This window comes from Hyaena hyaena, unplaced genomic scaffold (genome assembly GCF_003009895.1).
Source record: "Hyaena hyaena isolate Hyena2069 unplaced genomic scaffold, ASM300989v1 scaffold_111, whole genome shotgun sequence".
In the NCBI taxonomy this organism is placed as follows: domain Eukaryota; kingdom Metazoa; phylum Chordata; class Mammalia; order Carnivora; family Hyaenidae; genus Hyaena; species Hyaena hyaena.
In genome coordinates, this window is record NW_024080743.1 from 827,904 (window position 1) to 855,334 (window position 27,431).

At 37.6% G+C, this 27,431-nt stretch overlaps 1 protein-coding gene across 1 annotated transcript in view; it reads right to left on the reverse strand.

Moving 5' to 3' along the window:
- Window positions 1-7,600: 7,600 nt before the first annotated feature.
- Window positions 7,601-27,431, reverse strand: part of ZNF644 (zinc finger protein 644) — a 127,255-nt gene continuing 107,424 nt past the window's right edge. Inside the window, exon 9 of the transcript XR_005529127.1 lies at window positions 7,601-8,245. The gene's annotated coding sequence lies outside the window, so the exon portion shown is untranslated. The remainder of the gene's footprint in view (window positions 8,246-27,431) is intronic.

The following is a 27,431-nucleotide window of genomic DNA, read 5'->3' on the forward strand; positions in this document are numbered from 1 at the left end:
AGTCGGACGCCCAACCGACTCAGCCACCAGGGCGTCCTGTGCATGGTCTTTTAGTACAGCCACCTAGTGGGTGTAAAGTGGTATCTCATTGTGGTTTTGCTATGCATTTCTCTAATGACTGATGATGTTGGGCATCTTTTCATGTGTTTATTGGCCATTTGCAAATCTTCTTTGGAGAACCAACTATTCAAATTCTTTGCCTCTTTCTGAATTGAGTTATTATTGAAATATAAGGGATCTTTATATATTCTGAATACTAGATCCTTATGAAATATATGATTTGCAAATATCTTCTCCCATTCTGTAGGATCTTTTCACTTTCTTGATAGTGTCCTTTGATGCAAAAGCTTTTAATTGATTGAAGTCTACTTCATCTTTTTTTGTTGTTGTTGTTGTCTATGTTTTGTTATCTCTAAGAAACTGTTGCCAAATACAAGGTCACAAAGATTTACACCTATGTTTCTAAGATTTTTAAAAAATGTTTATTTTTGAGAAAGAGAGAGAACACGTGCAAGAGCAACGAAGAGGCAGAGACAGAGGATCTAAAGCAGGCTCTGAGCTGTCAGCACAGAGCTTGAAACTTCATTCATTTCACATGAAGAAAGCTAATTGTCCCACCACCATTTGTTGAAAAGACTATTCTTATCCCATTGAATGGTCTTGGCATGCATGTCAAGGGTGTAAGGTTTTCCAAATGTATAAGATCATGCAATCTGCAAACAGAGATCATTTTACTTCTTTTATTCCCCATTATGGATACCTTTAATTTCTTTTTCTTCACTAATTGCTCTGGCTAAAATCTCCAGTATAATGTTGAATAGAAATTTTGAGAGCAAGCAAATATCCTTGTTTCTTATCCTCAGGGCAAAACTTTCAGTCTTTCACTAATAAGTATGATGTTAGCTATGGATATTTTATAGATGTCTTATATCAGACTGAGTTAAGTTCTCATATTCCTTGTTTGATGAGTGTTTTTATCATTAAAGATGTATTTTTTCAACTTCCTTGAGGTATAATCATCACATAAAAATTGTATGTATTCAAAGTGTGCAACTTGAAGTCTTGATGTAGATACGCACTGCAAAATGATCACCACAATCAAACTATTAACATATTTATCATCCTATCTAGTTGCCATTTGTGTGTGTGTGTGTGTGTGTGTGTGTGTGTGTGTGTGTGTGTGTTGAGAACATTTAAGATTTACTCTATTGGGGTGCCTGGGTGGCTAAGTTGGGTAAGCGTCCAGCCTCGGCTCTGGTCATGATCTCACGGTTCGTGGGTTCGAGTTCCACGTCGGGCTCTGTGCTGACTGCCAGCTCAGAGCCTGGAGCCTGATTCGGATTCTGTGTCTCCCTCTCTCTGACCCTCCCCTGCTCACGCTGTCTCTCTCTCTCTCTCTCAGAAATAAAAAACACTAAAAAACTAAAAAAATTACTCTGTTAACCAATTTCAGGTATACAATACAGTATTGTTGACGGTAGTCACCATACTGTACATTAGAATTTTTTTCATCTTACATAACTGAAACTTTGTACCAATTATCTCCCCATTTCCCCCACATCCCCCACCATTCTACCCTTTGGCAACCAGGGTTCTATTCTCTGCTTCTATGAGCCTAACAGTTTTACATTTCACATAGAAGGGTGAGACCATGCGTGCTCTATTTATCTTTCTGTGTCTGGCTTATTTCACTTGGCATAATGTCCTCCAGTTTCATTTATGCTGTTGAAATGGCAGGGTTTCTTTTCTTTATTTAAAAGACATTGTTCTTTTTAATTTTTTAAAATTTATTTAAGAGAGAGAAAAAAATGCACGAGTGGGAGAGGGGTAGAGGGAGGGGAAGACAATCCCAGGCAGGCTCTGCACTGGCAGTTTGGAGCTCAATGCAGGACTTGAACTCACAAACCATGAGGTCATAATGAGATCATAACCTGAGCTGAAACCTGAGCCATCCAGGCATCTACCCATCCCCGCTTTTTAAGGCTGAATAATTTTCCAGCATGTGTTTGACAATCCACTTAGTGGAGAGACACATTTCTATATCTTGGCTATTGTGAATGATGCTGCAGTGAACATGGAATTGCAGTTATCTTTGAGATACTGATTTCATTTCCTTTGGATTTATGTCCAGAAGATGGGTTGTCAGATCATATGGTAGATCTATTTTTAATTTTTAAAGGAACCTCCATACAGTTTTCCATAATGGCTGTACAAATTTAGATTCCCACTAACAGTATACAACGATTCCCTTTTCTTTACATCCTTGCCAGCATTTGTTATCTCTTGTCTTTTTGATAATAGCCATTCTAATCTCATTGTGGTTTTGATTTGCATTTCCAGCTGATTAGGGATGTTGAGCACCTTTTCAGGTACTTTGGGCCATATATATGTTTGTATGTCTTCTTTTGAGAGATGCCTATTCAGTCCTTTGCCCATTTTTGTAAATAATAATTTTGTTTTGTTTCCCATGGAGTTGTAGGAGCTCCATATTGAAACCTTGCTAAACATTTATCAGATAAATGATTTGCAAATATTTTTTCCCATTCTACAGGCTGCCTTATTCACTCTGTTGTTTCCTTTGCTCTGTAGGTTTTTAGTTAGATGCAATCCCACTTGACTACAAAACACCAAAAAAACTGGCAACAAAGGCAAAAACACGTAAGTGGGAAGGTCTCTTTAATAAATGGTGTTAGAAAAACAATATGGAATTGGACATCGCATACCACATACAAAAATCAACTCAAAATGGATTAAAGACTGAAATGTAAGGCCTGAAACTATATATATATATATTTCAATATATAAATATTTAAAATATATTTAAATAAATTAAATATTTAAATATATTGAAATAAATATATATATATAAACACCAAAAAACTACTGGAAGATAAAATAGGAAAAATGCAAGAAGCACTTTCTTTTCCCAGGAACATTGTGCATACTTGGCACCCCTGTTGAAGGCTAGTTGACCATAAATGTGTGGATTTATTTCTGGGTTCTCTGTTTTCTTCCAGTGGCCTATGTGTCTGTTTTTATGCCAATACCAAACTGTTTTGATTACTGCTGCTGTGTAATATATATTGAAATCAGGGGGTGTGATAGCTCCAACTTTGTAATTCTTGCTTTTTCTGTATCCATTTAGATGATGTGGATTTTATCTTTCATTCTGTTTGTTTTGTATCATATTTACTTAATTGTTGAGCCATCCTCTTATCCCAAAGATAAATCTCACTTGATCATGGTGAGTGATCTTTTGATGTACTATTGAATTCAGTTTGCTAGATTTTGTTGGGTATTTATTCCACCTATATTCATTAGAGATATTGACCTATAGTTTTCTATTCTTGTGGTGTTTTTGTCTGGCTTTGGTATCACTGTGATGCTGCCTTCATAAAATGAGTTTGAAGTGTTCCTTCTTTTTATGAGTTTAAGAAGAATTGGTATTTGTTGAATGTTTGTTAGAATTCACCTGTCAAGCCATCGGGTTTTGGAGTTTTTTTTTTATTGTAGGTTTTTGATTACTGATTCAGTTTCCATGTTTGTTGCTGGTCTGTTCAGGCTATTTTTCTTGATCCAGGCTTGTTAGGTTGTATGTTTCTAAGAATTTATCCATTTCTTCTAGGATACCCAACTTACGGACATATAATTATATATAATAGTCTCTTTATGCTGTTGAAACATCCACTGTGATATCTCCTCTTTCATTTCTGATTTTACTTGAGTTTCCTTTTTCTTAGTCTAAGGATTAATCTTTTTCCATCCTTTCACTTTCAGCTTATGAGTGTCCTAATGTAAGTTTCTTGTAAACAACACATTTAGATCCAGGGATTTTTGTTTGTTTTTAATCCATTCAGCCATTCTGTCTTTTGGTTGGGGGATTTAATCCATTCATATTTAAAGTAATTACTAATAGAGTAGGACTTACTTTTGCCATTTTAACTGTTTTCTTAAAGTTCCTTTATCCTTTTTCTCTCTTGCTGTCTTCCTTTTTTTTTTTTTTTGATTGATAGACTTTCTTTCCTTTTGTGTAACTTCTAGGGGTATCTTGATTGTAGTTACCATGGGGTTTACATAAAATATATTTATAATAATCTATTTTAAGCTGTTCACTTTATTTGTACATAAAGACTCTACACTTCTACCTCTCCTCCCCTCCCCCACTATATGCTCTTAGTGTCATAATTTACATCTTTTGATATTACATGGAAGGATGCCCAATGCTCTTTCTGCATCAATTGAGATGATGATGGTTTTCCCCTTTAGTTTATTAGGGTGAAATATATAGATTTTCATATTTTGAATCAACTTTCCATTCCTGGGATAAATTCCAATTGGGCAACTATTTTGTTGAAGATTTTTACATCATAACAGATTTGGTCTGTAGTTTTCCTTTATGATGTCTCTGGCCTTGGTTTCAGGGTAATACTGGACTCATAGAATGGGTTATGATCTGTTCCCTCCTATTTTTTGGAAGTTTTGAGGATTGGTGCTAGTTCTTAAAATGTTTGTAAGAATTCTCAGGTGCCTGGATGGCTCAGTCAGTTAAGTGTCTGACTTTGGATTTAGGCTCAGGTCATGACCTCAGGGTTGTGGGATTGAGCCCCATTGGGGTTCTGCACTGTCAGTGCTTGAGAGTCTCTCTCTCCCTCTCTCTGCTGCTCTCCTGCTAGCACTCTCTCAAAATAAAGCTTAAAAATTGTTTTCCATTTATAAGTGTTTGGAAGAATTCACCAGTGAATTCTAGTCCTGGGCTTTTCTGTATTAGGTTTTTTTTTTTTTTTTTTAATGTTTTTATTTCAGAGAGAGAGAGAGAGAGAGACAGCATGAGCAGGGGAGGGTCAGAGAGAGGGAGACAAAGAATCTGAAACAGGCTCAAGGCTCTGAGCTGGCTGGCGGTACAGAGCTCAACGCAGGGCTTGAACCCATGAACCGTGAGATTATGACCTGAGCCTAAGTTGGAGGCTTAGCTGACTGAGCCACCCAGTGCCCCTAGGTGGTTTTTGATTACTAATTCAATCTCTTTTCTTATATAGGTCTATTCAAGTGTTCTATTTTTTCTTAAATCAGTTTTGGTTGCTTCTATTTCTAGGAATGCATCTATTTCATCTAGTTATCTAATTTGTTGACATATAATTGTGTATAGTACCTCCCTATTATCCTTTTAACTTCTGTAAGGTCAGTAGTAATGTCCTCTGATTTCTGATTTTAGTAAGTTCAGCCTTTTATTCTCGATCTAGAGTTTTGTCAAGTTTGTAGATTTTTTTGAAAGGCCTACCTTTTGGTTATGTTTTCTCTATAGTATGACTGTCACCTATTTTATTATCTTCATTACTTCCTTTGCCTGTTTTGGGTTTGGTTTTCCTTATTCTAGTTTAAGATAGGTTAGGTATTGATTTGAGATCTTTCTTCTTTTTAAATGTAGGCATGTACAGCTATCCATTTGCCTCTTTTTAAAAGGCATAAACTTTATGCCCAATGAGGGGCCTGAACTCATGACCCCAAGATCAAGAGTCACATGTTCTACTGACTGAGCCAGCCAGGTGCCCCTATACACTTAACTTTTACTACTTACCACTTTGGTTGCATCCCATGCTTTTTATATTGTGTTCACTTCTGTAGATCCCAAAGTATTTTATAATTTCCCTTACAATTTTGTGTTTGACCCATTGGTTTAGAAATGTGTTTATTTCCACGTATTTGTGAATTTCCCAAGTTTCCTTCTATTACGGATTTCTCTAGAAACTTTCTGGTTCATTCTTCTAGCTCAAATCTGTTGAGCCATTCAAGTGGATTTTTAATGTTATTATACTCTCCAACTTCAAATTTTATTATAATTTCCATGTATTAATAGTTTCTATTTGTAGGACATCACTCTGATGCTTTAGTTCTTTAAATGGGATTTCCTTTGAACATATTTAATATAGCTGATTTGAGGGGTGCCTGAGTGGCTCAGTTGATTAAGAGTCCAACTCTTACTGGCTCAGGTCATCATCTCACAGTTCATGAGAATGGAGCCCTGCATCAGGCTCTGCACTGATGGGTGTGGAGCCTTCTTGGGATTCTCTCTCCCTCTCTCTGCCCCTACCCCACTTGCACTCTCTCTCAAAATTCTTAAATAAACCTTCTAAAAAAAATATGGGGCACCTGGGTGGCTCAGTTGATTGAGCATCTTATAAGTCAGCTCAGGTCATGATTTCATGGCTCATAGGTTCGAGCCCTGCACCAGGCTGTGCTAACAGCTCAGAGCCTGAGGACTGCTTCTGATTCCGTGTCTCCCTCTCTCTCTCTGCCCCTCCCCTGCTTGTGCTCTCTCTCGAAAATGAATAAATATTTTTAAAAAATAGCTGATTTGAGTTTTTTATTTACAAAGTCCAATATCTGGGCTTTTCCTGGACACTCCCTATTGGCCATTTTTTTTTTTTGAGGAGTCATACTTTGTTTCATAGCATGCAATGTTTTTAGAGAAATGGATATATTGACAACTATGTGGCAAATCTGGATTTCTTTCTCATCTTAGGGCCTGTTATTTAGTGACTTCTGAACTAATCCTGTAAAGCTGTATTCCTTCCTCTGTGAAACCACTGCAATTTCTCCTTAGTTGGCTTACTGATCAGTTAATAATTGCAGAGATTTCCTTAAATGACTGGAACCCACAAAATACTGGCTTTCACCAAGGGGCCTGCCGTGTGTGCTGGGGCATACCTTGAGTACTCAATCAGGCAGTTTACAACTGTGCCCTAGCTTTCACTTTCTGCTTCTGCAGAGCCTCAAGGTCAGCCACAGGAGACAGCTTAGGGTCTTCTTGGGTCTTCCTAAGCATGCACACAGCCCTGTGCATGTGTCTGGCCTTCTAAACTTCTATGTCAAGAGCTTTTCAAAGCCTTTATGGACACTATTCCTCAGTCTTTTCTCCCAAGCTTTTTCATCAATATATTGTTTGCCGTGTTATCACCCCTTGCAACAGCAACTAAAATATTTCCTTGTAAATATTTCAACCACCACCACCTGTGCAGCGGCTGTAGCACTGGAGGAGTTCTGAGTCAGGTAAGAACAGGTAAAGCTTCTATTTGTTTTCCCACAAAGCCACCAGACAGTTCAAATAATGACAATCCTTTGTGAATGGAGTCCATTCTGCTCCCTGAGGTACTTAGAGCGCGCGTTGTTATTTTCACAGCTACTGCTAAGCTGCAGGGTAAGGAGAAAAGGTGATGCAGTTTCCACCCAGCTCTTTCTTGAGACAATTAAACTTGGCATGAGTGATAAATGGTGAGAGCCACCATTTTGGAAGAATGCCCAGAACATATGGAGAGGCTACATGATGATGTTCAAGGCAACAGCCCAGCTAAACCTGACAGCTAGTATTAACCACCAGACACATGAGTGAATGAGCCTTTCATAGATTTGCCATTGAGTAGCCCTGGTTAACACTAACGGGGAGAAGGAAGAATGCTTCCCTACTGAGTCCTGCTCAAACTGCAGTTTCAAGGCTAAAAACACTGTTACTGTTTTATCATTTAATAAAAATTATATATACTTAAGGTGTACAACTTGAGTGTTTTGATATACATATATATAACAATATGATTACTAGAGTCAAGCAAATTAACATATCCATCTCTTTTTATAGTTACCTTGTGCATGTGTGGGGGGGGAGCGAGGGGTCAGAGCATGTGAAATCCATTTTCTTAGCAAATTTCCAGTTTTCAATCCAGTAGTACTAGCTATAGTCATAATGCTGTACATTAGTTTTCCTTATTTGTCTTGTAGACTGCAATTTTATACTCTTTGACCAAAATCTCCCTATCTTCCCCACTTGGTAACCAGTGGGGTTACTACTCTCTTCTATATCCAACTTTTTCCAGGCTCCACAGGTAACTAAGATCATGCAGAATTTTTCTGGGTCTGGCTTATTTCACTTGGCATAATGTCCTCTTCAGGTTCATCTGTGTTGTTGCAAATGGCAGCCTCCAAATCTCCTTTTTAAGGTTGGATGATATCCTATCCTATCTATCTATCTATCTATCTATCTATCTATCTATCTATCAATCATCTATCTATCTATCTTTAAGCTGGTCTCAAATGACCCAGAAACCATGGATGAGAAGTGGCAGGAATAATACGTTGGTAGGTTCTGTTCAGAGTCCACATCCCACTTGTGCCCAGGGGTGGGCAAGGTGGTGCCAGGCCCCAGTGCTTGCTTGCAGACATCCAGGGACTCTCCTGCTATAAGGTGGTGGAGGATCTGTGGATAGCAACATAGGTCAAAGTTACATTGGGGTAGGGGATTCCACCGCTGAGGATGTTTCACTCTGTCAGTGCAGAAAGACTGGCTAATACTCACCAGCATGTGACTGTTCTTGATCTTTCCTATAGTTAGCGTCCTCCAGATTCTTAAAAATGAAAAACACTGCTTGGTGTTACATTACTTTCAAGCTAATAGAAAATGTCTGCTTAACTAGTTTATTTTCCTTCCAAAAAAAAACCCCTTGTGAACACGTTTTGTCACATCATCCCCAACCGTATAGAGTATTTTGGATTGACAATCCATAGGGATTTGAAGTTAAGGAGTTGACTACAGCATTTTAAAAAACCTTTTTTTGAATTAGTGTTTTTCTTGTTAGCCATGGGATAACTTAGTGTGCCTTCTTATACACTTTACAAGCATTTAAATATTTTATATTTTATTTTATATATTATACATTATACAAAATATACTTGTAAAATGTATTTTATGTATTTACCTTGTTTCTAAAAGTTTGTAGTTTTATTAAGTTGAACACATCCATGACCATTTTTGTAGGTCAAAGATGGTTGAATATCAGCAGTTTCACATGGTTCCACTTAATTGTATCATGAAGAAGAAGTGATGGTCTATCCTTAGATCTATGGATTGGTATTTGGTGGAAACACCCAATTTGCTTCTATATTTCTACTTAGCTTTTGATGCTTCCCCTCGGCCCACCCCAACTTAGTATTTATTAAGATCTTGCTTGTCTCTTCCTCACCCCCATGTAACTTATTTCAATTTCTCCCAAAATAAATTTATAAATGCGTTTCAGAAATGTCACTCTACCACTATTTTTTTTCCTGAATATCAGAGAAAATGTGATGTTAAAGGCAAAAGTGATCAGGCAGCCCTCTGTATGTTTTTTCATTTTCTGCTTCAGCGCAGACTGTGATGTGCTAGTGTGTCTTAGTGTATTGACGAACACTTCCCACCTCATGCTTCTTCCTTCTCTCTATCGTCTTCTACTCTTGTCACTTTGTTAGTCACGTGTTATGTCAGCCCTGTCAGAACCAGCCACTGAATCGGATTCATTAGCCAATAGCAATGCAGAATAACTGTGCTAACTCTCAGCAATTAAGATGATTGGGATCACACTGTCATTAACTGTTCCTGTCAGGGAAAAATTCAGTGAAGAAGTAAATCTTGGGAATGACCTTCAATGTATGGCCCACAAAGTTCACTGACTTATTCATGTGTTTGTCAATGGTGATTGAATTATTGTTTACATTAAACAATTATATTAAAAAAAAATGAAAACAAAACACAACCAAACCAACCAACCTAACAACAACAAATATTTTATTATGGCCATGGTGGTGACCTATTTGAATTTAAGTTCTCTCCCAGTGATGAGAGAAAATAAGAATTTCATATAATCTAAACACTTGCAAGCATTTCTAACCCTTGCCCAGTTTAAGTCAAATACTGATGGACTGGTTTTAATTTATCTTGACAGACTCCATAATGGCTCACTGCAGAGAGCACCTATCACCTACTTATTGAATAAATACATATTAATTGTTGGCAGAGGCTCTAAGACTGGGCAGTGACATTTCATGTTACCAATAATGTTATTCAGTATTATGGAATGGGAAGGACATACATGTGAAAGTTCACTGTAAATAGCAATGTAAGTGTTACACTAAATGTTATCAATAGTTTAGAATGAATATTAACCATGCCATGATTGGATTGGCTGTGTCCTAAGAATCTATTAGCCTTCTCTCTCAAGGTTCAGAAGGATTTTTGCCAAATGGTTTTGTCTTTTAAATATAAAGAGCAGAAATTCTTAAGTAAGTGAATTACTCGGTCAGGAACATGAGACATCTGGGAATTGTGGCACAGGGGAGGGCAATGCCATTTTGTTTTACAATTCTTATTTTCACAGAGAGATAAAAGATAGGAGATACATGTATCCTGGGATTACAAAACTATGTGCAGGTCTGTGAATGAAGAAAGGAGGAAGGGGCACCTGCGTGGCTCAGTTGGTTGAAGTGTCCAACTCTTGAATATGGTCCGGGTTCATGATCTCATAGCTCCTAGCTCAAGCCTAGCATCTGGCTCTGCACTGACTGCATGAAGTCTGCTTGAGATTCTCTCTCACTCTTTCTCTCTCCATCCCTTCCCTGAGCTCTCACTCTCTCAAAAGAAACATTTTAAAAAAATTGAGATGCTTAAAAAGAAAAGAAAAAAGAAAAGGAGATGGCCATCAACTGACATATTAATGTGATAGTTCTGTTTCCAAAAATAAGCAAATAGAGACATTCTTCAACTGCCATGAAATGTGTTTCCAGCCAGGCTTGTAGCGATGCTAACTACTGTTATGCAGTGTGTTACCAGTCTTTTTAATAACAAAAATACTCAAATCCAAAATAAAACATGCCTCCCAAACTATTTTTCTATTCTGAAGGTTGTGGTTACTGCTCCTAAGAATTGGTTCTGTTGGCCTGTAAACATTTCATTTGCTGTTTATAGCAATTAGAACATACAAAGGACTGGGTGACATTGCTCCAAAGACCAGTATCATGGGGGAGTCTTCTGTTAAAGTGTTTAGTGGTGTGATTTAAAAATCACAGTTCTCAGGTGGAGAAGCCATGTGTTTGTTAGGTATGCTTTTGGACCATTTGTCACAAGATGGGAGCAAGAAGTTCTACTTCATAATGACAATGGTGGCTGTCACTGACACGGAGTGTGATTTCTGAACTTTGGTGTTTTATGTTACTTGTGTATGGGAGTAACGAGAGGCAATTGTACACCTCTTCCCAACTCTGTTTCCACTGATGTCATTTTAGTAGCTGCAGTTGGCCACGGTGGTGGCATGTGCATCATAGAAACTGGCCAATGCTACCAATCAGATATGTGCTTGCCACCCCTGCTTCTATTCCTCTACTCCCCAAAACCACACACTCCTTGCCTGGAAGACCAGGAATTAAACATTAACTAGCACACCACTGCACAGGACTAAATCTTCTTGAACACATTATTCTTACATTGAATCTATGACTTTACAGGTACAGGAGAACGTGGCTTTTAACAGGTTGTTTGAATGAAGTCTAAAAATTCTAATCTCAAAAACCACAAATAATACTGTATCTACACCAGCATACAGAGACAGTTCAATCTCAGTCAGGCATCCTAGTTCTCAGAATTCCAGTTCCCCAGGATCTAATCCCTCAGTGTAATATACCAGGCATCCACCTAATGCCCTAGGGTTCTCAGAGCCTCTAAGACAGCTTGAATCTTCTGGAAGTCAAAGGCTGTACTATGAAAAACACTGACGGTGTAATAAAAAATATTCCATTGATGCCAAATGTTTATTTGAAAATTTTCTCCAGGAAAAGGCTGTTTCAGAAACTGTATACATAGATCATGGGTGCCAATGAGAATCGGACTCAATTCAAAATTATGTCAACTGACAGAGCGAAAAATGAAGACTTCTTTGCTTTCCAAAAGCAGTTAGAATATTTCCAGAGAGTTTAATTAGCTAAATGCTGTCATTATGTTTGATCTGTACACGTCTCTATCTCTCATTTTTGTGGTTATGTATTTTCATGCTTCTCTCTTGCATTATTTGGTGTTTGGGCTGATTACTCCCAAGCTCGAGGACGTTCTAATTGCTGTGTAATTATTCTCATCTCTTACTGAAGGGCTACCTATGTATGTCACAGTCTGTAAGTGTTTTGAGTGATAGTAATGACTATTTAAAAGACTTCCATAGAAGAAAATTCACTCAGTAACACACTTCAATTCACAATATTCTTCCCAATCCTTTGCCTAAATGCTTCACATTAAAGCTTATGCCCATTTCTTATTGTTTGGAGCTCAGGGTAGAAAGAGAACAGCTGGTCATCATCTTCCATATAATGACCCTTAATACTCAAGTGGGGCGTATATTCAAGACAGAGAAGCTTAGGGCCTGGTACTAAACTGGATGAATGTTAAAACTGCTATTGCCCAGCCTATTGCCGTCATTTTTAAATTAGTTTCTAACTTAAGATTTCTTCCCCCTATATTAATTTCAGCGATTTTCCAGGTTAGCAAGTCCACGTGACTGGACATCTGACAAGGTCAGTATTATGATGCTCTCTCAGTCTTCATTCATTTCACTGCCCTTCACGATAGTGACTCCACTATCATTTGACTCCATAAGAATTTGGGTCAATTCTTGAAACATGAGAAAATCTCATCAGTGCTGTAGCCCTAAGGAAGTCCAGCTTAACTAGGCTTTCCTCAGAATTTCATAGTATTTACTTTATTAGTCACATGCTCCATTTTCACTCTACTTTCTAATTAACAGTTTACATGAAATTGGCATTAGAACTTATTAATATTTCTTTCTCATATCTTGAACTTCTAAAAAGTTTTTAAAATTTTTAATGTTTATTTACTTTTGAGAGAAAGACAGAGAGGGAGAGACAGAGGTGTGAGTGTGGGAGGGGCAGAGAGAGGGAGACACAGAATCCGAAGCAGGCTCTGGACTCTGAGCTGTCAGCACAGAGCCTGATGTGGGGCTTGAACTCACAGACCATGAAGTCGGACGCTTAACTGAATGAGCCACCCAGGTGCCCCTAAAAAGTTTTTATTTAAGTTCCAGTTAGTTAATAGACAGTGTAATATTAGTTTTAGGTGTACGATATAGCGATTCGACACTTCCATACAACTTTTTGCTTCTCATTTATAAGGAGACTATTTTCCTTCCTATTTGAGTTTGCTGTGTCTAAGACATGATGTTTTTACTTCTTTTTACTTCTATTAATCACAGCTCAGTTCTTGCACAGGGTTTTCTCGTATTATTCCAACAAGGCATAATAGTTGTATATAACTTGAAGAAAATGGTCATTTTAATTTTACTCCTATTTCCACATACTGCCACTTCTTTAGCAGTTATCTTTACCGGAAAAGGCACCAGAGACCAACAAAAAGTCTTCAGTATTAACTTGGGATCTGTAGATTTGGGGTGGCTTTTAAATAATAGAGAATCCTTCCATCCCAACAGCCAATAAAATATTTAACACTCTGAGGAATGCCAATGATATACTTAAAGAAAAAAAATTCTCCATTTAGGCAAATCATTCTGTTCCTTCTAAAGTGTACAGTAATTCTGAATAAAAAGTATAAACAGCCCAGTACACTATCTTAGAGATAGGAAATACTGGATGTGATTGCCTTTATTCTGGAACATGCCTGAAATCACAGGTGGAGGTATAAACTAAAAAAATCAGAACCTCAGAGAAATTTGTCTTGAGTAGAGCTCCTCTGGCACACTTCCCTGAAGGCTGTTCACAGAGAAAACAAACTCTAACTCTTGGAACTCTGCTTAAATTCTTGTGTTTGGAAGGTAAGATTGTCTAGTCACAAACAGCTCACTTCTTTTTTACTTCTATATTCATAATGAATTTTTAAATTTAAAGCACATCTAATTTGCTCCTCCATTTAAGCTGAAACTTACAGTATTTCTTGAAATTGTGGCTGTGACAAAGAAAACACGATCAGTAAATGGTTACAGGCCTCCCCAGAGGACTGCTGTTTTAATAATTTCCACAACACAGTTTACAGAATATAAGATTAGGGTCATATCCAGCCTTTGTTATCCAAAGAGGATGTGCTCATGTTTAAGCAAGTTTGGTGCATCCCACTGGGTTATGTGTCATTCAGTGAGATATGCTCCCTGAGTCAGGGGCCAGATGGCGGATGCAGAAGTCTTTTGCTAGAATACATCTCTATAGAGGATGATGTTGCACTGGACTTGGTGACCAGGCTAACACTGAATGCAACTCAGTCACGGTATTTAAATCACATTAAGACTCTCTTTTATTTATGGCTTTCCTTGTGATTTTGTCTGGCTTTATGTCTAATTGTTAGCCTCCATGTGGCAATATGATGTGCTATCAGTTCTGCCTTTTCTTTGCCAGAATGAAATGTGCAACCCTTCCCGAGGTACAGTGGTTCTGGGAAAAAATTTTGTTCCATAAACCAATTATAACTGAGCATAAATTTAATTATAAAAGAACACCTCGCTCTATACACTATTCTTCATATTCCCGATACTGCTTAGGCATTAGCATAGATACTTGCTGTCGTAATTACAGAATTTTAGAGGTAGAAGGGCAAGAGATCATTTAGTCTACTTTCTACCGAAAGGGAAACTAAAATCAATATGAATTTAGAGTCTTATGTTTGGCTAAAGTAGGGAACCTACGCAGACCTAAAAATCAAGTTACAATACCTGGTTTAGTATTCTTTCCACTATCCTCAACTTCTTTCCCCTAAAAGCCACTAAACTTCAAAATGCCTTTCTCATTGTCATTCTCCTCCTCCTCCATTCACCAACATCAACTGAACACAGTGCGAAATACGCTCCCCGCCCCCCTTCTTTTTAAACCATGGAAAAAGGTCTTCTATCTCATAGTTTTCTTCTTTCTATGGGCAGGGGAAAAAGTTGCATTTACTCAGTAAAAGAAAAAGCCAACTATCAGCTGGGTGTCTGAGTGTAGCACCAGAGAAAGCAGTTGTGTGAAAACTGGTGGCAAAGACAGAAATGGAATGACTCTTGAATCAAAAGTCTTTTTCCTTCCTGAAGGAGTTTTAACATGCTTTTACCCCCAGAACACCTGCCTAAGTCCAAATGAGGAAGTAAAGATTCTTTTGGTTTTGTTTCGGTGTTTTCCTGGTTGGCTCTTTTGGCTCTTAATGCATACCTACTGGGTTTGGACTGAAACTGCTCTAAATTGAAATCTTCCTAATACTTTTGAGGCTAGTTCTACTCTCTGATCTCCACTTTCAGAAATCAGAGTCACTGACCTGTTCGGTCTTGTCAAACCTATCATCATTTTCTCTACAGCTGCTGCTCAGTACCTAATCCTTCTGGAGTATTACATGGTATAAATATGGTTTTGTCCTTATGCACACTATAGGCATGAACCTGAAGAACATGCGTAAAAGGCTCTTTCCAGCACTACAAAGTGGCAACATCCAACACAGGTACAATTGGATGCATCACAAGAAAACCTTGGGTTTTTAGACTGTAAAATTATATTCTTGGTCTTCATAATCCTAGTAATACTGCTTTTCTTTAAAGCATTTATATGAAAATAGTTTATTTACTAAAAGTAATTAGACCAAAGCCCTGAGGCAGATAGATGTCTAGTAAAAGGAATCAAGTCACCCAAGAGCTATATTAGGATTTAAAAATCGAAAGCCAAATCTCTACCAAGTTATATGCATTTTTAGAACTGAAGAGATAAATGGTTCAGATATTACTTTTTTTGGATTTGATTTTTTGTTATTTTTTTCTTTCATAGTTTATTGTCAAGTTGGTTTCCATAATAACACCCAGTGCTCATCCCAACAACTGCCCTCCTCCAGGCCCATCACCCCCCTTCCCCTCCCCTACCCCCATCAGCCCTCTGTTTGTTCAGTACTCAAGAGTCTCTCAAGGTTTTCTTCCCTCCCCCTCCCCAACTATTTTTCCCCTTCTCCTCCCCCATGGTCCTCTGTTAAGTTTCTTCTGATCCACTTAAAAGTGAAAACATATGGTATCTGTCCTTCTCTGCTTAACTTATTTCGCTCAGCATAACACCCTCAAATTCCATCCATGTTGCTATACATGGCCAGAATTCATTCTTTCTCATTGCCATGTAGCATTCCATTGATAGATAAACCACATTTTCTTGATCCATTTCATCATTTGATGGACACTTAGGCTCTTTCCATGATTTGGCTATTGTTGAGCGTGCTGCTATGAACATTGGGGTACATGTGCCCTATGCATCAGTACTCCTGTATCCCTTGGGTAAATTCCTAGCAGTGCTATTGCTGGGTCATAGGGGAGTTCTATTGTTAATTTTTTAAGGAAGCTCCACACTGTTTTCCAGAGGGGCTGTACCAGTTTACATTCCCACCAACAGTGTAGGAGGGTGCCCGTTTCTCCACATCCTTGCCAGCATCTATAGTCTCCTGATTCGTTCATTTTAGCCACTCTGACCAGTGTGAGGTGGTATCTCAGTGTGGTTTTGGTTTGTATTTCCCTGATGAGGGATGCTGAGTATCATTTCATGTGTCTGTTGGCCATCTGGATGTCCTCTTTGGAGAAGTGTCGGTTCATGTCTTCCGCCCATTTCTTCACTGGATTCTTTTTCAGGTGTGGAGTTTGGTGAGTTCCTTATAGATTTTGGATACTAGCTCTTTATTCGATATGTCATTTGCAACTATCTTTTCCCATTCCATTGGCTGCCTATTAGTTTCATTGATTGTTTCTTCTGCTGTGTAGAAGCTTTCTATCTTGAAGAGAGAACTATCCAATAGTTCATTTTTGCTCCTGATTCCCTTGCCTTTGGGAATGTGTCAAGTAAGAAATTGCTGCGGTGGAGGTCAAGGAGGTTGTTTCCTGCTTTCTCCTCTAGGGTTTAGATGGGCTTCCTGTCTCACATTCAGGTCCTTTATCCATTTTGAGTTTATTTTTGTGCATGGTGTAAGAAAGTGATCTAGTTTCATTCTTTTGCATGTTCCTGTCTAATTCTCCCAGCACCATCTGGTAAAGAGGTTTTTTTCCATTGGATACTCTTTCCTGCTTTGTCAAAGATTAGTAGGCCATACATTTGTGGGTCCAATTCTGAGTTCTCTATTCTATTCCATTGGTCTATGTGTCTCTTTTTGTGCCAATACCATACTGTCTTGATGATTACAGGTTTGTAGTAGAGGCTAAAATCTGGAATTGTGATGCCTCCTGTTTTGGTTTTCTTCTTCAATATTACTTTGGCTATTCGGGGTCTTTTGTGATTCCATACAAATTTTAGGATAGTTTGTTCTAGCTTTGAGAAGAATGCTGGTACAATTTTGACTGGGATTGCATTAAATGTGCAGATTGCTTTGGGTACAGATATTACTCTTAAAGGGCCAAGGGAGTTTGTTCATCAAGCTTAGGCTGGTTTGGCAAAATTATTCAGCTTTATGTTTTCTGGGAAATAAAACTTCCACAGTGAAAAGTAATCACTTGGGAACTGTTTAGAACTTCATTTTGCCATGGTTGTTTGTAGGTCAATTCTTTTTTATTCTCTTTTAGTGATTTCATATTAACATCAGTTCCTTTGAAGATATTAGACCTTTCAGTGTGAATACAATTTTAACATTTTTGCAAACTGAATATAATTAAAACAAGGTTACAGAGAGGCAGAAATATATAGTGTACATACTGTAATGGGTATGGGGGTGGCTGGGATGGGCAACAACATGGCTGGGAAAGCCTTGCCTGTTCTTTAGAGTGGGAAATTTAAACTATTTCTAACATGAGGATACCTTTCAAAAAGGAACCAAAAACCTAACCAAACAAAAATCAAATAAGAAACATAACTCCCCTCTGGGATGGTGGCTGACTCTACAACCTCCTTCTTCCAGAAAAGGGAAAAGCCAATCATAGAAACGCTTTCTCCTTGCCAGCAATTGTTTAGGAAGGGGCATGTGAACTCTGCCAATGAGATGACATTAGTCAGTTAGAGTGATTCTGATGTTTCCTTGTTCATAAAACTTAAAAACTGATTTGGAGGATTTACTATCTAAAATTTTCTAAATCAGTGGTTATTTAAAAAAATATACTAAATATTTAACTGAACTGCTCTCTCCCCAAAAATGATGTAAAAAAGAATTGACAAATTAAGAATAATGGATTATAGGTAATTCTTTGAGTAAGAAGTTCTCTAGGAATATTAGATTAGGGTCTAAAGGAAACAACTCCAATTGAGGAGTTTAAAATCATGTCTTCAGGCTTCTACCCCCTTTGATAAATGGTGCAAAGTCCCTAAATTCTTTTTTTTTTTGTTTTTTGATTAAAATCTGCCACCATGGATTCCAATGTAGTAACTGCAAAGGGGGCAATTCAGGCAAAGAAATCCTGTTTATTACTAATCTGATTCAGCTCAGGGATTTTTTTTTTTCCCCCTGTACTAGAGATCAGGATCAGACAAAGTCTCTCCTTTAACTCCTTTTCCTCATCTGGTTCCTGTTTGGTATACTATGGGCATGAGCTTCTATCAAAGAGAGAGGCAGCCTTATGCTTCTTACCGATGGACTTACAGGGAAGGTAAGAGAGAAATGCAAAGCAGAAGGAAACCAAAAAAGGCTAAAGTCAGAATGTTACAAGAGAGAAAGAGTCCTTCGCCTAAAAGCAATCACTTTTAACCTTCTGGTTACATGAAAACCCCCACATTATAATACCACCGCTTTGCAGCCAGAACTTATTATACTACTACTAGGAGGAATGAGGATTGGGGTAGGATATACTCATTCTTGGAAACTGGAGTGTGCTGCTAATGTGTCTGCGAACTGAGACTGAGAACACAATTTGCTTTGCTTTGGTCTAGTTGAGAGCACAGGCTCTGATGACAGACTGCCTAGATTTTAATTCCAGCATCACTATTTGTCAGTGAGTAGTTGGGAAAGTAAGTTCTTCATGCTTCTTTCTCATTGTAAAAAGTGGTATTTTTTTTTTTTTTTTACCTCCCTGGATTGCTATGAGAATAAGATTAATATATTAAAATATTTGGAACAATGGCTGGCACACAGCAAGTGCTTAATAAATGTTATTTATTGTCATCATGGTTATTATATATGGCTCTGACAGGAGTTTTGCTTTAAAAAGGAAAAAAGGAAATGGGTGGTAGCTGGCTCTCCAGCTACCACCATTTCTAGTGGGGGCCAAAAGTTTACTTAAAACAATTTTTTTTAATGTGGGAGAAAAAAACATAAGTGTGGAGAGCTGGCTTAGCTGGGGTTGAGATTTTTGTTAAGAGACATAAAGTGAGAGAGGGACAAAGGATGAGTGAATACAAGAGGGTGATCTTGATGAAGGACTGATGAATATAATTTTTTTTTTTTAATGTTTTATTTATTTCTAGGAGAGAGAGAGAGAGAGAGAGACAGACAGCGCGAGCAGGGGAGGGTCAGAGAGAGAGGGAGTGACAGACTGAAACAGGCTCCAGGCTCTGAGCTGGCAGTCAGCACAGAGGCCGACGCGGGGCTCGAACCCACGAACTGCGAGATCATGACCTAAGCGAAAGTCGGACGCTTAACCGACTAAGCCACCCAGGCGCCCCTGATGAATATAATTTTGATAAGGGAGTAAGGGAGAACAGGGAGGGCTGGGAGGCTGAGTCAATAAAAAATGATAGAGGATCAATGGATTGTAGGCCCTGGTGGGGCTGAAGAATTACTGAACTCAGGGCATAAGAGAGTAAAACTGGAACAACTGGAAATGGTAATTCAGAGAATATGAATACTAAAACTGAGAAAAAAGATGGGCCTATATTATGGATACAGGCAAAATTTAGGACATGATCATCATGCCTGAAATAGAATGAAGGATAAATGTGCTAGAAAAATCTTATGACCTTGTATGCCTTATAATGGTATAGAGGCCCTATATGACCCAGCTCTGTTATGTCAGACTTTATCTCCTCCTTCGTCCGTGGCTTTTCTGCAGCCATAATGGCCTTTTTGCAGTCCCTCAGCATACCAACCAAGCTCTGCTTCAGTCTTTGCACTTGTTCCCTCAGCTCACTCCACTTTCCCCCAGATAATTACAGAACTAGCTCCCTCACTGTCTTGGGCAATTTTCTCTAATGTCACTTTCTCATGGACACTGAAATCCTCAAGATTTAGAACATGGGTGGGGCTCCTGGGTGGCTTAGTCGGTTAAGCGTCCGACTTTCGCTTAGGTCATGATCTCACGGTTTGTGGGTTCGAGCCCCGCGTCGGCCTCTGTGCTGACTGCCAGCTCAGAGCCTGGAGCCTGTTTCAGTCTGTGACTCCCTCTCTCTCTGACCCTCCCTCCCCTGCTCACGCTGTCTCTCTCTCTCCTAGAAATAAATAAAAAACATTAAAAAAAAAAAAGATTTAGAACATGGGTAGTGTTGCAGAGACAGACGAGGGGATAAAAGCCTTCAAGGCTGTGGCATCCTGGGGAGATACCAGATAACTGCAACGAGGATCCAGAGTGAGTTGCTGGACAATATGAACTTCAATGCAGAGGAATTTTAGAGAAGAGAGAGGGAGGAATCTAGAAGCAGCAATGAAGAACAAATGGAATCAGACCTTTTTTTTCTCTGAAAAGGTAACTGAAGTATGTAATTTACTGAAGATACTGACAAATCTCACATAAAGTGAGCCCCAAGCTAATCTATTTACTGCTAACTGCACAGACTGCATTTGGCATTTTAGGCAATTTCATCCAGAAAATGGATCATGAGAATAAAATAACATTTACTGCTGTGCCAGTATTACTATTTAGATCCCTTTGATTTTTTTTTTTTAATTTTTTAATGTTTTATTTATTTCTAGGAGACAGAGAGAGAGACAGCGTGAGCAGGGGAGGGTCAGAGAGAGAGGGAGTCACAGACTGAAACAGGCTCCAGGCTCTGAGCTGGCAGTCAGCACAGGGCCCGACGCGGGGCTCGAACCCACGAACCGCGAGATCATGACCTAAGCGAAAGTCAGATGCTTAACCGACTAAGCCACCCAGGCGCCCTAGATCCCTTTGATTTTAGCAGTAACTGTGTGAGCAACTGACTTCCTTTTAAAAACTGTACGGGCCCAAAACCAGAGTGGACTGCATACCCTTCTGGAGTTCCCAATCATCAATTCAAATAGCCACATTAGCTTTAGTCTTCAGGACATTTGTCTCCTGGGTCAAAAGGGGAAATATAGTAGTAGCAGATATCTAATATGGAAAATGGACTTTTACAGTTATACATAAGAAAACATTAGTTTCTTCCACGTTTTTAGTGAATGGCCTTAAGTCCTTACTGTATTGGCCTCCTGGGTAATAAGAGGTCTCATGAGCTATGAATATTGAGATCTCTCAAAGGGCGTGAATATACTATATAAAAGGAGAGCAGGTATCCCAGGAAACCACATTCACACAGTTTTTTTCACCTTTGGTAAATAACATTTTGGTTCTAAAATGGCACCAAAATACACATTTCAAATTAGAAGCTTCATCACTTTGAGGAAAGAGAAATGAGCAACAATAAATGTCACCTTCTAAAAATAAATAAAAAATTAAAAACCAGAATATAGAATTTAAATCACAGGGTAAAAAATTACTCATTTTTATCATCTATTAGGGCCCCTGGCTGGCTCAGTGAGTAAAGCATATGACTCTTGATCTCAGGGTTGTGGGTTCATTCCTCACACTGGGTGTATAGATAACTTAAAGTAAAATCTTAAAAAATATGTTTGAGATTTCTAAAAAAAAATAAAATACTTTCACATTTCTTATCTATTTCTATGCATCTCCATAAAATATATATCTAGTGACAGCAGTGAGTAGAAAGCATTGTTCTGATATTCTAAAAGGACTGATTTATAATATGCAGAAAAAAAATTTGAGGATTTGAGGGAGCTAAAAAGAACACTGTTTTGAACATAACTACCATGTCCTATAATATGATTTCAGAATGGCTTAAGGAAATAACATACTACTCCAATTACATGAACTTTTCTCCTATTAATCAAAAAAGGGCTTTCATGTCAATATGTCTTACAGACTGTGCAACGTATTGAAGCTTACCCGTGCCTAAGCCATCACTGGAGAAGTGATTTGGGTTATATAGTCACAATAATTTATGGATTTGCTTCTCAAGTTTTGATCAAGATCTGGACTGAACATTTATTTTAGGATCTTCCAGTTTTTAGGAAAATGACAAAAAGAAAAAATGTAAAAAAAAGTCTTTAACAGTGTTGGGAAAGGAGAGAGTATATTTTGATTAATCAGAAATTATGAGTAATCCCTGAAAAAACAGATGGTAAATGGAATCTGACTGAAAGGGGAAAGAAACCTTAACCCAAACTATGCATAAGATAGATGGCTACTAAAGGTGGGAAGGGCCAAGAATTAAAGTATTTTTAATTCAGCCAGGGCAGAGGCATGGTACAGCTCTACAATACCAAAAAAGAAACGAAGTCTACATTTCTACAAGCCTTGATGTTGGTTGTATTCTTTCCCTGTAATAACCAAAAACAGGATGAATTAACAGAACACTGCAGAAGGCTAACAAGGAATTTGAAACTGAAGACAACAAGCAAGAATCACCAAATATTTGAGGGAAACCAACACCGTGAAAGAAAGGCATCAAGCTCGACAAATTAAAACTTACCCGTGACATAACAATAGAGCAAAAAGAAGACTTAAACCAAACTGAAACACCAAGCCCCAAAACAATTAATCAGATAGGCTGATTTGTAGAATGAACATAGTTTGAGAGTCAATTAGTGTATTGGAAGAATGAGCTGAAAACACAAGAGATAAAAAGTATAAAAGGGAAAAAGTAAGACGCATGGAAGATGGATTCAGGAGATCTAATATCCACTCTAAAGAAGTTCCACAAGGACAGAGAAAAATAATTTAAAAAATAAGCAAAGAAATAATAAAAATAAATGTCCCAGGATAGAAAATAGACTTAAGTCCTCAAATGAGAGGGTCCATAAAGTGCTAAGCAGAATGAATAAAAAATAAAGACATATCTTGGTAAATAAGTATAAAAGGATATATCTTAAAATTCCCAAATGGGGAGGGGGGGAAATTGAAAAAGGAATTAGATCAGACTGGTACCAGACTATCCATGATACTGGATGTAAGAGGATAACGGAATAGTATTTTCAGAAGTCTGTGAAAATTCTATCCCTAATCAAACTGGAAATAAATATATCTTTAGATAGACTTGGAGAGCTAATCACCTCTAAGCCCTTTCTAAAAGTTCCTTGAGGATATATTCCAACAAAAGATACATAATACCAAGAGGAAGACATGCATATATAAAACCACAGGGGACAAAGAAACTAATAAATATTCAAGGGTTAAAATTAAAGGTACACTTCAAAAAATACTAATGTAGAACAGGTAAATCCATGGAGATAAAATGCAGATTGGAGGCTGACAGGGATTATGGGTAGAGGGAAATGGGGGAGCAAACAACTGTTTAATGTGTACAGGGTTTTCTTTTGGGCTAATGAAAATATTTTGGAACTAAGGGGAGAGATGACTATAATCCAACACCATGAATACATTAAATGGTTTACTTTAAAACAGCTGATTTTAGAAGCACCTGGGTGGCTCAGCCAGTTAAATATCTGACTTTGGATTTTGGCACAGGTCATGATCTCACAGTTCGTAGGTTTGGGCCCTGCATGGTGCTCTGTGCTAACGGTGCAGAGCCTACCTGGGATTTTCTCTTTCTCCCTTTCCCTCTGCCCCTCTTCTGCTTGTGATCCCTCCCTCACTCTCTCAAAAATAAACATTAAAAAAAAAATCAAAATCATTAATTTTACGTTTTATAAATTTTACCTCAATTAAAAAATTTCCATTGAAAAAGCAACAAGTCTACCTTGGAAGTGAAACAATTACATAAAAGTGTTTTACTTTGATACAAAGTGCTTTATGTGTTCTTCACACAGACTATAAAGAGATGTACACTGAAGGATAGAGATTTAATATAATTAATAAAATTTAATAAATATGGAAGGCAAATTTCAGGGGATCAAAAAAATTAGGTTGCTGAATGGGAGGGAAATAAAACATACTAAGTTCTTGTGGTACTGGAGGAAACAGATACAGATATTGATGACAGTAGATGGTAATTAAAAATTAAGTTAATAATTGTTAAAATTTTTCAGGGTGAGAAATTATGGAGTCAGAAGCTTAACCAAACTGAGCCAAGGAACAGGCGTGATTTTAACAGAAATTCCTGTCCTCTACTCTCAATACTACTAAGCCAATCTTTTTCTAAGCCAAATGACTGCTGAGACTTAGAGGTAACTGGTATAAATATAAGTGAGGCATGGGGCTCCCTTTGGGTCCTGAGAGAAAAAGGAACTGATATGGAACTTTCTTCTCCATGTGTTGAGGCTCAGGGGTGAGGACTAGAAGGTGGTGGATCCTAGAAGGAGCTTGACAATCTGACCCCTATGTAAGCATACTACCTTTTTAAGCCCAAAAGGAACCGAATGGGTAGACTGAATTCTCCCTGTCCTAGAGACTGAGATTACAGAGGCCTGAGATCAGGGATGTCCTCCAGGTTCCTCAGCAAGGGATTGTCGCTTCACTTTTCACTACTTGGAGGACTATTAACATGTAGAATATCCCGATATCCCAACAAACACTGAATCCAGTGAGCTGAAAAAGAAAAATAACCTATTTAAGGCAGTTCAGCAACTAGAGAGGAAATCAGCAAAATAAATCAAAATACATTCATATTCAGTAAAACAGAAATACTAGAGAAGATGAAAACATGAATGAAAATAAAAATCACATCATTTGAGATTCAAAACCAGTGCACACACACGTTTCTGAAAGTAACATTATTACTGAAACAAAATTTTAAATGCAGAATTAAAGAGGACGTTGGTCACTGTAAGTGCAAGAAATATTTCAAAGTACAAAGCAAACGTAAGGAAATCATGAGGAGAAGATGTAAAAAATAGGTCAAGGAAATACAAAATGCAGATAATCAGAATTCTGAAAGGAGAAAAAAAAAAACACATGGAAAGGATAAAGTATTCAACAGAGAATAGTACAAAATTTTCCTGAGTTAGAGAAAGCCTGAATTCTGCTACATTCCAGGTTATACTGATGAGAAAAGCAAACATTTAGGCACACTTGGCAAAATTCCTGAACTCGAAGGATAAAGAGACAATCTTATAAACATCCAGGCAGAAAGAACAAGTTACTTAAAAGGAAAAAAAGGCAGGCAATGACACTGCTGGTCTACACACCCTGAGCCAAACAGCTTCTACCACCCTGAGAGGAGAGGACTGTCTGTGAGACTCCTTTGCTCAGTAAACTTATTATTCACCTTTCAGAGCAAAAATAAAAAACCAAACTAGAAAAGGGACCTCAGGATGAAGTAAGAGGAACAGAAACATTGGTTAGCCCCGTGAAATTAAATATAAATGGATGAGGATAGACTCCTCAGTGTTGTGAAAAGAGAATTTTTTGAAACAGAAGAGAAGGTAGTAAAATCACTCTAAAGATCTTACAGTAAAGAAGGTTAAGTGCAGTATATTTTAAAGAGGGACAGAGAATTTTGCTCTGCCAGTTATCAGAACACAGCCTTAAAAAAGACCCTCCACCACCACAAAAAGTTGAAGACAGAGATTCCAGATGCATATCGCAGAATATATGAGATCTGATATATGAAAAACTGGCCACAAAGGAAATCAAAGTTGAAATGGTAAGGTAATAAACAAAGATAGCTCTATATATCTAAATCCATGGGAAATGGTCAAATCTGATATACATGTAAAAACATGTAGTCTTACATGTAGTTATCAGAAAACCAAAAGGTTGAAAATAAGCCTTAAGTTGTGGAAGGTAGAAAAATAGAGTTGATGAAAAAAATACCAAGTGCAAGTTCTTGAAACGATGAACAAAAACAGATAAAACCTTCAGTAAGTTTAATTAAAGAAAAAAAGCTAATATGAGCTTGAAGTAAAACACTGAGTAAGGTGAGGAAACAAACGGAATAGTGTGTACAAATTATTCTGAAATTTTAGAAAATCTAGGAGAAATAGGTACTCTTATAAGAAAATAAGCTAAAATTGGTTTAGAGAGGGGGTAAAATCTAACAACACATGATTATAAAAAATAAATAGTAAAAGTGAGTCAAAAGAAGTCTCTCTCCAATGTAAAAGGCTCATGAGTTTATGGATGAGTATTACCAAATCTTTAAGAAAATAAAATTGCCCATGTTATGAAAACCCTTTCAGATCATAGGTAAATTTAAACTTCTCAAATCATTTTATGACGTTAACATAACTTGGATACCAAATTCAAACAAATATAGAAGAAAATCCACGATCACTAATAGGCATACATGAAAAAATTCTTTAATGAAACAGAAGCAAATTAAGTTCACAGTATGAAGCAATCCATCAAGATTTAGAAAAAATTTAAAGATGGTTCAACGTTTAAAAGTCTATTAATATTTTTTTTATTAACATCAACAGATTAAATAGGAAAAATCACATGTTAAAATTGAGAGTCCATTTTTTATTTAAAAGAAAATAAAGGGGCACCTGGGTGGCTCGTTTCGGTAAAGCGTCTGACTTTGGCTCAGGTCATTATTTCATGAGTTCGTGAGTTAGAACCCAGGGTGGAGCTCTGTGCTGACAGCTCAGAGCCTGGAGCCTGCTTTGGATTCTGTGTCTCTGTCTTTCTTTGCCCCTCCCCCGCTAATGCTGTCTCTCTCAAAAATAAACGTTGAAATATTTTTTTAAAGAAAATGAAACTCTTATCCCATAAAAAACAAACTCTTTTTAACTCAATAAATTTTGTCTCCAAATAACTCCTAGCAAATTATATTTAATGATTAAACAAAAGCATCTCAATTATATGATAAGGAGCAAGAGAGGAACGCAAGCTATCACCATTAATATTCAATATTGTACTGGAGAGCCTTCATAATGCAAGAACACAAGACCAAGACTAGGGTTAAATACTGGAAAGCAAGAGATAAATATCGCAATTTGCAGATGATAGGATTCGCTACAGAAATTTCAAAAAAATTAACTGAAAAAAATGTAAGAATAAGGAAGTTTAGCACTGTGAGAGGATATAAATGACTGCTACACAGAGAATCCCCTAGTTTCCCTTCATATCAATAATATTCAACTAAAAATTCTGGGAAAAAGCCCATTCACAACAGCAGCAAAAACTAAACTATATTTAAATGTGCAATTCTTTATAAAGAAAACTTATAAGACTTTCTTGTAAGACATGAAGATAAATGGAAAAAGATACTATGTTCCTAAAAAAGAAGACTCATAGTTTCCCATTTTCTACAATTTAAAATTCAGAGCAGTTCTAAAAGCAAGATCTCAGATACCACCTCACGCCAGTCAGAGTGGCTAAAATGAGCAAATCAGAGAACTCTAGATGCTGGCGAGGATGTGGAGAAACGGGCACCCTCCTACACTGTTGGTGGCAATGTAAACTGGTACAGCCCCTCTGGAAAACAGTGTGGAGGTTCCTCAGGAAACTAACAATAGAACTCCCTTATGACCCAGCAATAGCACTGCTAGGAATTTACCCAAGGGATACAGAAATGCTGAGGCATAGGAGCACATGTACCCCAATGTTCATAGCAGCACTCTC